Here is a 12,574-nt window from a genome sequence, read left to right as displayed (position 1 = left end):
TACTAAGACAATAAACAGTTTTTCGTCGGGATGATCCACTGAGGGAACTGTTTCATCCAAGTTCTACCCTAGCTAGATTGATGTTTCACGATGGAAGTTTCCTGAAAATCTTCAGTTTCACATGAAGTGATTGATTCTAACGGGTGGTCCACCAAAGGAAGTGGTCCATCCAAGGCAGTTCTACTCTATTTCAGTTTTTAACAATTGCTTTTAACGATAAGGGACCATCTATAGACCATGTGACCAAATTTTAACTGCCTCCGGGGTCAATCGTCCTTACAGTTTCGTAGCTTTACTGACCACTTTCTGTTTGCACGGAACATCACGGTGGATCGCGGAATATTGCTTTTTTGGTATAAAACGTTCTAATGCAACTTTTTACAACAATGTTCCACGTGTGATGTTTTGTGATCGCACCATATAGGTTTATTTATCTCGTACATTCGTTTAAGTATTTTTGGAATTTTATTTCCAGAAATTTCCATCGGAAAACATCTTATTCAGTCAATCTGCATCAGAATCACGAGAAACATTTATAAATACCGATTCATGTTAAGAGAAATTGAGTTAATCACTAAAGGAAAGAGGTCCACTAAAAGTTGGTTTTTTTGATCGGTGGTTCGATTTGTTGTTAAATAGGCACTCTGATACTTTTCAACAAGCCATAATGCAGCATCATGCATGTCACGTTCCGCTGAGCCAGGTTATTTTGTCCCAACTTTAATTAAGAATATTATAGTAATTTTTTCTTGAAACATTTCTCATTTTTCTAAAGAAGAATATCATTGAAATTATAGGAACATTTATCGTAATGAGTACAATTACAATGTGTTATTTGGTAAAAAGTCACCTGAACCTGGAAGTCCACTAAAGGAAGTGAACCTATAAGTTTCCAGCGTAATAACAAGCGGCGAAAAAAATGGCAAAATACCTGAGCGCTAAACTTCGGACAGTTTATATCAAATCGCTCCGAGTAGGCGTTGATTGGAATGTTATATGTGGTCAATTGAAAGTTACAGGGTTAAGACAGTGATAGTGACTTGTTCTAATCACTTTCATCCAGTTTCGGTAGTGTTATCCCAGAATTCATCATTGAAGAAATAGTTTCGTACCTTAACACGTGCTGCTCGCTTGAACATTATGTGCTAGGTTATGTAGTGGGGAAAGTGTCAAAAAATACCAATATAAAATTCTATTTCAGACACTTCAGGTTTGCCGAAAAGTTCATTTTGGATGTTCCGTCGCAAACCAACATTGTAACATAATCTAAGTCACAGCTCGAGCGGCTGGACATCCGATGAAAGCCATCAATTTACCCGTCGACTTGCCAAGGTTGACTCCGGCCGAGATCAGCCCCGTCGGGGAAACTATCCCTGGCGGTCTCTGCGACCATTACAACTACCGTCCCCATCCGGGGACTAAGTCATCTTTCCGAAAGAACAAGAAAATTAATTATTTATAGCTCGTGCAAGAGCCCTCTCGGCCGTTCGTTTATCCTCTCGGGCTCGGGCACACACAGGCGACAACTATAAACACAATTCCCCTCGTCGTCGCCTTCGCGTTGCGTCACGCCATCGACGCCCTCGCCACCCTTGCGTCGGATGGGACAAGTGCATCGGAAAAACGGTACACCTGATACGGCAGATTTCTCTCGGTTCCCGTTCCCCGTGTTCCTCGTTTGCCTGCTGCTGCTGCTGTGCGAAAATCGGAACAGATTTTCGAGCAATAGAAAATGAATTACATACTTCCAGTGCTACACACCAGTGGACCGGGGCGATTAATTCGCCCAACCCGGCAGCAATCCCTCTCGCAAAAGATGTCGAACACTATTCCGCAGGGAAATTCCTCACCCCTCGTTTGACGCTGCCGATGCTGGCAGTCACAATTGCCGAAGTTTTGTAACAATAATAACACTAACAGTTCACCCTGTAGTTGTACAACACAGGAAGGAAGCAAACTGTCATGGACTGTGCGGAATGGGACCGGCAGCGCTAGGGACATGGCAGGGATTCGGAAATGAGTTTCCCTCCTCCGGTTGCCTGGCTTTTCGGTAGCAAAATACGCAAACCGGAATTCAACCCCTGCACCGAGGATTTTCCGGAGGGTTTGAGCGGGATGAGCACTTATTGTCATCATCATCCGTAACACATGCGAACAATCGGTGGGTCGCCAGCCCTCCGCTGCTGCCAGTGAGAAATGTGACGCATGTGAGGAGGGCGATTGTGTTACACACTTGTCGCTTCGAGCAGCCGAAGAGCGGCCAGGATGTGTGTCATGTGTAGCGAAATCAAATTTCCGTAAAAGTGGGAATCACTCCCCTTTTCCTGCTGATGATGATGCTGCTGCTGCTGTTGGCCGTTTGCTTTTGTTATGGTGAGGGCGATTAAAATTTTATGATTTCTCAACAGTAAGACCACCTCTATTGTGTAAGGCATGTGCACTTGCTGCTGATGCTGATGCTGAGACCTTGGCCGGCCGTTTGAACGCTCTTTCTTGCGTAGGTTGTCACTGCAGGAAACCTGTTTACCTCCGCGGAACGCGCTTTTGGGTGACGAAAAATGCCGTTTGTCGGAAGTGCCCATCCAGTGGAAAAGACAAAAAACAGCGAACTCAACAATAACGTACACTTATCTATCCTGCAATTTTTCTTGTTTTACGTCATTCGGACTGGGAGCGACAAATAATAAAAGACTTTCGTTCCTTATGAAGCAATAAACGATTAGACTTTTGAACCTCCGTGTTGATACTGCAGCGAGGCCCAGTGGGTGATAAGAATTTCGCTGGTTTATACTTGAAATTTTGAGCATGAATTTTTCGAAGGCCCCACCGCAGAACCGCAGCGTGCCGCCGCGTTCCATCTGATAGCGCTGGTGTACAAGATTATTAGTTTATGGCTGTTTACACATACCGCAACTGTCCAGCCATCTTTGATGTTTGATCTCGCTGTCAGGTTTTGGGTGATAAACAACGGGAGAGATGTGCAGGTGATATCACGGATAAGGATCCCAGCTTTGATAAAAAACTAGAATCATATTTAAAATCCGGTGTAACAATTTCAGGCCAAAGTGACGGTTTGTTTTAATACTACCAGTCATACAAATCATGACACTGTTTGTTAGCCTGGAGGAGGGTAGAGAATTCCATTTCGTCAAACAAAACAAAAAAACTTCTTCCTTTTGGAAGCGCTAACAACCTGTTGAATCCAGGCCGGTAGAAAAGAGCGTCGTCTTCGTTGCCACCGCCCATTTTTCCCAATTCCTGGAAGCCCCGGTCCCGGGTTCGAAGAGCGAGAAGAAAAACGTTCGATAATTGTTGGCACTTGATATTAACAACACGTTAAACATCTCATAAAACAATAAACCCCAGAATCCGTTGGAAGCGGAAAACGGACGAGGCCGGAGAAAGCCGAGTAGTGATCCTTGACAGAAGAATACCTCCTTTAAGTAGAGTTAAGAAGCTTCCTGGATGCGATACCTGCCTGGCCTGCAATGTTGAATTTTCTGTTCCCGCTGCGGGGTGGAATGCCTAGGATGCCTAGGGATAGGGGACGGGCAAAGTGCGAAATTAGAAAAAAAAGAAAATGCTATATTTATTTTTACTACCTTCGCCAGGCTCTGGGCGTTGAGGAATGCTAAGCAAATGAGCCCCGGAATGACAGAAGGAGGGCACAGGAAAAGGTAATATTAGCATTAGTCCTTTTGCCTAAAAGAACAAGAAAAACAACGAGAGCCGGGTAGGAGGCGCAAATGAACAGGTGAAAAGTACTTGAGTACGGATCTCGTGAAGCGGGCTGTGTTTATAATGGTGTAAAATGTCTTAGAAAAGATGCTGAAGGTGAAAAGAGAGGAAGTTCAAGAGGAACAATAAAACATCTTAAGAGGGATTTTCTAGCCACCAGCAGTGGCAAGAAGGGATGACACTTGTTACCGTAATTCATATGCAAATTTTTATATGCTTGCAGTTCGATTTTGAGGTTATCCATCGAGTGCTACTACCTGGTTGCCAAGCGGAAAATAATGACCAGTTGATGCGATCAACCGATTAGAACCTCTGGTTCGTACATCTTGACGTCCCCGATAAGACGTAAGTATAAAACTTTGACTCAGCTTTATTCCAAGAAAATCTCTTTGAACCGACTTATTCCGGGCCGGACGAGAAATCGTTTTCAATCACAATCGTGCGCGTACGTGTTGTTGTACTACAGACCGCCGGCAGCAGACCGAAAGGCGGAAGAAAAATGCCATTGAACGACGGAAAACGGTGCATACATTCAAACCCTGCGCTGCAGCCAGTAAATAACAGTAACCGTGCCGCGACGAAACGGACACTTCACTACTAACTATAGTGTGACTGTAGTGCTGCTCTGGCATTATGACTATTGCGCGATGACGATGGCAATGACGACGATGTGCCCGCCAGCGGCTGTAAACAGCGGCTGCGGCGGCATAAACGAGACAACGTGGTGAACTTTTCCGTCGAAGACCAGCAGCTGCTTGGCAGCCCGAAAGTAAAACCGGAGCGCGGTCGCGAATCACTTCTCGGGCCACTAGAATGCGGTTTCTTTCCGCTAGTTTGCCACCCCGATGATGCTGATGCTGTGACCGGCTTCGGTTTCTCGAGAGGAGCGAGAGAGAGAAGAATAAAATTCTTGTCGGTTCGCATTAGGAGTAGGTCTCTCTGGTGCAGTTCGCTTTGTCTTCGCCAGGAATAACCCTTTAGGCGACTGGTAGCGGTGACTGGCTGCAATTTGCCGACTTTATCAACGTGACAAACAAGAGCAATCACAGTTGACAGAGGAAAAATGCCCCGAGAAATTGATAAACCTCGTGCGCATGTAAGGGTCATTCGAACAAACCGCAAGACGGGAATTAACCAGGCCCTAATGAGTGTGGGTAGTTTCGGGGATTCTTGGCGTGATGAGGCACACATGTGGAGAATTCGTGATCAAGGCGTTCCTGACCGCCGTCGTTCCGGACCAGAGATGCCAGAACTACGCAAAAATGTGTGAAGTTACAGAATCAATTAAATCCGGTCTAAAGAAAAATAGTAGGAGGATGGTATCCGTGATACGACCGCATAGTTGACGTAGGACTACAATAGTTTTATATTTCCATTTGAGGCTCTGTTTGATTTGAGCTCGTTTTACTTCTAGCACGGTTCGATTTTGGCACACATGTGCCAAAACGAGCGATTATGTCTAAACACATTTCTTAGTCTTCTTGATTATTTCAACAAATTTAAGCTCAACATCCTCCAAAAGAAAGGTATTTTGGTTCTTTATGTTGCCAAAGCGAATGACCGGAATTGGTAAAACAGTTCCTGGAACATGGCCGGAACATGTGCCGGTTAAATGTATAATGATCATGATCTAAGCAGTACTAAGCCTCTAATTACTCGGATAGTAATATCAAGTATCTAGGTCATCAGCCTTAATTCATAAAGCGACACCTCAAACGACTTAAAACTAAAACTAGTTCATTGACGGAAATATCTATGAAAAGAGAACCGTTCATTTTTGGCAAATTCTGCCATGTCGTGTTTGGCAAAATCAAACGGCGTCTGTATTTTGATTATTTATTTGCAGCACTCTATTTTAGAAGAAAAAATATTCTCTTTAACATTGATGAATATCTTTCATTCTAATACAGTCAATTTTCTTCAATACGCGAAAAGGCAAGCTTCTATACAGACCTAAATTGAGTACGATTTAGTAGAAATTATACAATACTTATTTGTTATGGCTCACTCTCCAATCACCATGCGGCAAAGATGTCACATAACAAAATTTTCCTGCATTTACAAGTTCGAGGAAAAAATAACGATAAAAAATTACAGTTTTTGAACAAAAATGTTATTTACAGAAAATTTAAAATGGACATGAGAAAAACAGAGTGTAGAGTTTAAAAATAAACAACGCATTTTATCTGTACAATGAACCTAATTTATATACCCTGCTTTCTGCCTCTACCAACACGTACAGAATTTTGCTGTCCCCGGTGGCACAGCGTATTTTGCGGCACCCGAATAATCATATTGAATTCTGATATTTGCTACTACATATACGAAACAAGAAGAAGACGAAGACAATTTAAACGGCAATTCGATTGTATTCCAGATCGCAAAACGATACCTACGCGTTAACCCAACACGCCCCACTGTGCGTCGACAACGGCAATGTAGTCTTAACTTGGCTTGGTTGCACACAAATGAATATCGAGTTCTACTGTACTGATAGACGACGAGTGACCAGCGCTCTATTCATACATTGCTTGGTGCAGTACTGTTGCCTGTGCCAGCATGTTTTCCATCAAGACATCAGTTTTAATAACATTCTGACAGCAGAACGTGAGAAAAAGCTTCACCTTCAAGACAACAATATAGTCTAAGCTCATAGAAGCAAACCTTAGTTAACCTATTGGGACGGGGAGATTCTGTCAATTTTTTTTGCCACTGCTATACGGGATATCACAGCAACCAGTTGGTGTCTATTCATGAAGTCTGTGCCAGGGGTGCTCGCATGTGATTGGTACATTGTTCGTGAAAATTCGACTTCGAAACTTTTATTCAATTTTCACTGTTAAACAATGAAATGATAATGATAACTGAGGAATCACAAAATTGTCCATCATTTTATCAATCCAACGACATATTGATTATTGTAATCCATCATGTGGTTACATCAGCATTACCGTTTGAAATCTTTCATTCCAACGTTACACCTTGGTTTTAGTTTCCGCAGAATGTATCTCGATATAGTGCGGTTAGACGTAGTCTTACGTCAAAAAATCCTCTAAGTAGGAACCAGAAATAATATTCGAGTTTTCCGATCAAGGGATATTATATAAATGCTTATTCTTGGAGGTTATTGTTATTGTTAACATCGAACTTCGACATAATATCGGATTTTACTGTATGAACGCTAAGACCCTATTCAATTAGTAGTACTTTACAAAAAAAAAAAATCATGAAATTACAAGAAAACCAATTTGGCATCCCAGTTCCGGACAAAAGTGAAATGAAAAATCTTTTTTTGTGCGAGGCGCGCTATTACCGGGTGTGCACACGTGTAACTGCACTACTAGTAAGTAGTAGTGGTTGTTGTTATTGCTGTGAGTTGTGCACATATGCAAATCGGTGAACCAAAACAGCAGCAGCCGGTAGTAGACGGAAAGAAATGCGAAATAAAAAGGTGCATATAAACATACACAGCGCACCGCCGAGACCGAGACCAAGTGTGTGTACCGGGAGTTTGCGAGAAATGATTTATACCGTTTCCGACTGTGTGGTTCGATGACGGCGGCGGCGTTGGCGGTAGTTGAAGGCAGTTGTCGGAAATGTGGCATGTCGGAAGACGGAAAAATGGCCGCATCTTTACTTTAAATTTAACCAGTCCAGTCGGACAGCAGCTAAAGCAACGGTGTAAGCGGCCTACTGTGGATTTCAGCTTCTATGTTTTTGCTGGTTGACGTTTCATTGCGCGATGAAATTAACCGCGGGATGTCGACTCGCGATGTGGTATTCAATCATCACCCGAGTCTATTGTTTTACTCGACAGCCAGCAGCCGAAGCAGGGCTTCCGAGAATACAGCGTCACGATCGAAAAGTGTTGACGAATGCAATAATTGAAGGGGGTTCGGTGGAAGACGATTCTAAATGGTTTTGGTTGGCCGACCCTATTGTCGACACGGAAAACTCTCATTCTTGATCTCTGCCAGGCAGCCGGGCAGGCCGGAGAGCAAGAAAAAACTCATCAATCATAATTTATTATTCAAATTTATGTAGATTCCTCAAAAAAAAAGTTAAGATGAGGAATGTTAGCCGAGTAAACCCGCGGGTGTGTTTTTGTGTGAATGTGACGCCGCTTGTACATCGCGAGAACGCTGCTGCCCTCTGATTGAGAGTGCGTGATTGGGGGATAGGAAACAAAGATCACGTGGCAGTTTGATTGTGTGTTACCCTTTTGCCCATATCATGAATAAGAATGAGATTTATGAGGCTGCGGTGGCGGTGGCGGCAGAACAGAAATTGGAAGTTACAGGTTTCTAACCGGGCTCGGGTCATCGATCATTATGAGCGCTGAAAAGGGTTATGAACAGAAGCGGGTGGGTGATGAACTTACCTTACTCAGTTCCCAGTAACACTTGATACGCGTTAGTTAATCCTGGAGAAGTTACAACGGTCGAACGCGGTAGTGTTCTTATGTCGTACACAAATGGGTACACAAACTATCAAATGGCGATAAGTTTCTTCTGTTTACATGTCATTTTTACGCTTTCAGCGTAAATCACGAGCTTTTTCTCAGTCTCTGGTTTATATACACTTACTTTAACGGATAACGATTCGGGGATTCTCTCCTGCGGTCAAAACGGACACTTGGAGATTTTTTTTTTGTTTCTCAACGCGATAAATCACTCACTGCGCTCCTATTCTTGTACTCGCAAATGTAAATATTTACACAAGTTTTTTCCGGCTTCGCACTCTGTTGTATCTCTGCCGGGGTTCAAAGTCGAGTTAAACAGCGTGAAAAGAGTTATGTTATCGACTGGCTGGAATTAGAATTGAACTTTCTTCCTTACTTTCTTTTCTCTGGCTGTTGCTTAGCCAGCCCCAAGTTTGCCACTAGAAGAAACATGCCACACGCGTGAATTTGCGCGAAGCTGGTTTTCGACTAAACACCTTCGCGCGATAATTTGCCGCCCGCGTCTTCTTCCTTTCTCGCTTCAAGCTACTCAAGCACCTGAACTTCCGCGCTTGATAAAAACACACAACTTGTAGCAAAATATGATGGCGAATTCTTCACCCGTTCCTCTTTCACAGGCGGTATCGCGTGCTCGCTTGTCTCACTGTCTCTTCGCTCCGTGTTGAGCTTGGTTCCGCCACTCTCTACTGTTGTCGACACTGACACTTTTCTTTGTTCGCGAATTCTATGATCATTATTGGACCAACCGTTGTGGGTCCCTAAAATCTCATCAATTCACGATCGTGTGCGACTTCCTTGTGTTGGTGGTGGATGATCGTACGTCGCTTTCCGGTCTTGTCGCTGTTTATTTCGATTCCGGCTTCTCGCACAAGAGACAAACCGGTTCACGTAAAAAATAAAATTTAAGCTGATTCCTTTATATTTTTCGCAAGATTTTCACCGATACCGGAACAGAGTCACCAACAAAAGAATATTACTTTTGTCGGAGTTTGCCAAAAACTTCACAAACTGTGTTTTTCTTTTATGTTTATTACGGTCAATAAAGCACTTCACTTTCAGATGATTTTAATTCCGATACCGATCGGATTAGCCACATTATACGCCTAAGGCCGTATATATTTCGATCGGTGAAAACAGTAACTGTTAAACCCAACGTTCTTGCCGAACTTCAAATGTAAATATCAAGGTGTTGAACGGGAGAAGCGAATTTTGCCGTCGTACGCCGACGACACACCAGCGACTACTGAACCGAAGTTGTTTGGAAAGACCGGACCGGACCGCAGCAGTGTTTGTTGTTGGCGGTTGGCACTAAGCGCGCGCGACAAGTGGAAAACGTGCCTCTAGACTCAACGCGGACTCAACAAGAAGTGTGGTGTTGTAAAGTTAGATGTTTTGGCTCTCCTGCTGCTGCTTGGTTTCGTCTACACTATCCGATCCGGCCCCGTACAGCCAGCACTCACTCACTCACTCATCCCACTCTCTGGCTCTTTTCCGACAGTCCGCTTTTCCCTCTCATTCGGCGGGCGGCTCGCTCTCCCTCGCTCGCGTTCACGTAATTCACACAACACAACAGCACAGCCACTTGAGCTGCTTTCTTCTCATTCTACATACCGCATGGTTTCTGCCTCGCTTCGCAGCATTTATCCGGCATCTTAGCTCGTGAAGCAAGTGTAAATGAAGAAACGCGGTGATAAATTTCCGGAGAATGGAAGAAAGTTCTCACACCAACGTCGAGCGCTCGTCCAGACTGACAGCTTCGGCAATTGCCAACGTCGTCGCCTTCCCTGTTGAAGGTGGCGCTCGCTCGCTTAGCGATGCTGATTGAGGCGATGAAGATGCGGGCGCTATAGGGTTGGTTACCGTTGGTGTTTTACAGTACAGGTTTTTATGATCCCGTCGAAATTGCATTAGATGGAAGTGTGAAATATTATGCACAGTGGTTTTATTCATGTGTTGGCTTATGAAATTGAAATATTTTCTCAGTTTTGATTTGCAACAAATGTTTGTTGTTGTTACATAGAATTTTTAATTTCGAAATCATACCTAAAACGTGAAATGAAAGGATTTTATTTTTTATGTAGAAAAAAATCCCAACAACAGGAAACCATTAAAAACCATAAATAAATTTGATTGTAACTGTAATTCCAAAGCCACATTACCGCGCTACAAAAATTGAAAAACAAAAAAATTAAAAATGACATACAGCACATGATAATATTATTACTTTTCAAGAAGACGGTAATAACATCAAATTGTATCCTTACAGAAACCGAACAGTCAATTCTCCTTAACTTGATTTGGAAGGACCATTGGGATGAGAAGTATATCGAGTTGAGAAGGTGATTATTAAAATTTTGTGAGGGGAAAGCGATCGAATTAACAAGCATTTACATCGAATTATAGAATATTGATATGCGAAAGTTGGTTGGAATCTAGTGTTGCTTGGAAATTCAACCGATGTTTCAATTCAAGCACCACCGATTTAAATATAAGAGTACAGTCTAAGATTATACGAAAATAGACTACCAGTTTATCAATATAATGATATTTGCTAGAAAGTACCACTTTAATCAATTGAATAATTAATTGTTCGAATAATCCTGAATTCAAGCTTCGAGTAATTTATTCATTTGATTGGTTTCCGTGTCTATCTATCTTTATCTTTGAATATATAAAATAACAGTTTTTGAAAAATCCGAGGTGAAATCTGAACATTTTCAAACATTAAAATTATGTAATTTACTTTAAAATATGTGAGAACACTTGTAATATAAGTGGTACATAAAATCAAACTTACTTAACAATATTACCGAGTAAAATAAAGGTATTGCTAAGTAACAAAGGGGTAAAAAATGTTGGAAGAAAAAATGTGTCTGAAATCGACCTACAGTCATACCTCGATATAAGGCAACCTCGATATAACGTAACTTTTACCTCGATGTCACGTAACTTTTTAGGATGCTTTGAAATTCAAAATAAATGATACAGCAACTGTTTTTGGGGTATAAATTGCTTCAAAAAAGTGTTTGTAGTAAGTTTTAAAATTAATGAAACTAATGCGAAAATTGTCCTAAATGGGCATAAGGAAGGTTTAAAAGTACTTATAGGTGATGGGAAATAGGTTTTCACGCATCTTTGAGTAACACGCATCTACAGTTTTGCATCAATTTAAAAACTTTTTTCTTACTTGTTGAAAGTTGTCCTTAATGGGCATGAGAATGGTTTAATAATACTGATAGGTGATGGGAAATAGGTTTCGCGCGTCTTTGAGTAACCTTTCACATTTTTGCATAAATTTAAAAATAATTATTTTGCATCGATATAATGTAACTCGATGTAACGTAACGAAAATAAAAATAAAGTTGCCTTATATTAAGGTATGACCACATACTTAAGACATACGTAACACTCAGGAAGAAATCTTCCAAAAAAGTTGGTACAGAATGAACTCCTCGAAAGTACCAACCTCTGTAAAAAAAACCTCTGTTTGAGTAGTTTATGGAGGTTGTGTACCTGCGCAGCCCTGCATTTGTCTCGTTCCCACTCGAAAAATGCAGCATTGATTTTGTAAACAACTTTTTGACAGTTTCGTAAGGGATTTTGTTGAGGGCTCGAGTAGAGCCGCGATGAAGAAAATTCATTCCGTTCATTTTCGTCGAGCAGTTCATACTGGTGTTGGTACCGGGTGATATGGGGCAAAGAGTACCAAAAAAAAATCGCTAGTGTTACGTATGTTTAAGTATGTGGTATGACTGTAATATGTGTGTACAATCGAAGTACGTAAAATCAAGAGTGCATATAACCGAGGTACTTATACTTGTATAGCTACACCGTGTTCAATAAATTAGGATACAATTTCGAAATTCTATGATGATATGTAAATATCACAAACTTAAGTTTTGAATATTTTAATTGAAAATACTTTCCATAGTGAACATCTACAGCAGATGTTTTGGAATAACCCCTCTCTTGGTTAGCTTTGTGAACTACAAACGCTTTTCAAAGATGTCACAGGTGGCATGCACGAATTTCCTGGGTATTTCGTCCCAGATTTTCTGGATAACCGCTTAAAGCTGTTTAGTTTCAACATTACGTAAGATCAGACAAAAAAATTGAAGAGTTTGTGTATAAGACACGACCGCGCAGTTAACGTAGAATAACGACACCCTATCTTATATCAATGTATTTCTTGCGCTCGATTGTGGTTTGATTGTCTGAATAAATTCGAGTAATAATTTTATATCAGCTCTCCTTTGATTGGTAACTGATATCTTCCCGTTTCCAAAAATATTCATATTATATGGTTTTGATTAATAGAAATCTGGCTTCAAAACAAGGATCTTCATTTTTTCAATAGTACAAAAGCATCATATC

The 12,574-nt window shown here is 41.6% G+C and overlaps 1 protein-coding gene across 1 annotated transcript in view; it reads right to left on the bottom strand.

The window, feature by feature from the left end:
* The window catches only part of LOC129728204 (ets DNA-binding protein pokkuri), a 58,187-nt gene extending 48,327 nt beyond the window's left edge, over positions 1-9,860 (bottom strand). The window contains exon 1 of the mRNA XM_055686621.1: positions 8,120-9,860. The gene's annotated coding sequence lies outside the window, so the exon portion shown is untranslated. The remainder of the gene's footprint in view (positions 1-8,119) is intronic.
* Between the last annotated feature and the right edge of the window lie 2,714 nt (positions 9,861-12,574).

This window comes from Wyeomyia smithii, chromosome 3 (assembly GCF_029784165.1).
Source record: "Wyeomyia smithii strain HCP4-BCI-WySm-NY-G18 chromosome 3, ASM2978416v1, whole genome shotgun sequence".
NCBI classification, from domain to species: Eukaryota; Metazoa; Arthropoda; class Insecta; order Diptera; family Culicidae; genus Wyeomyia; species Wyeomyia smithii.
Note: the sequence above shows the minus strand (reverse complement) of the source record. Positions and strands in the feature narration are given on the sequence as shown.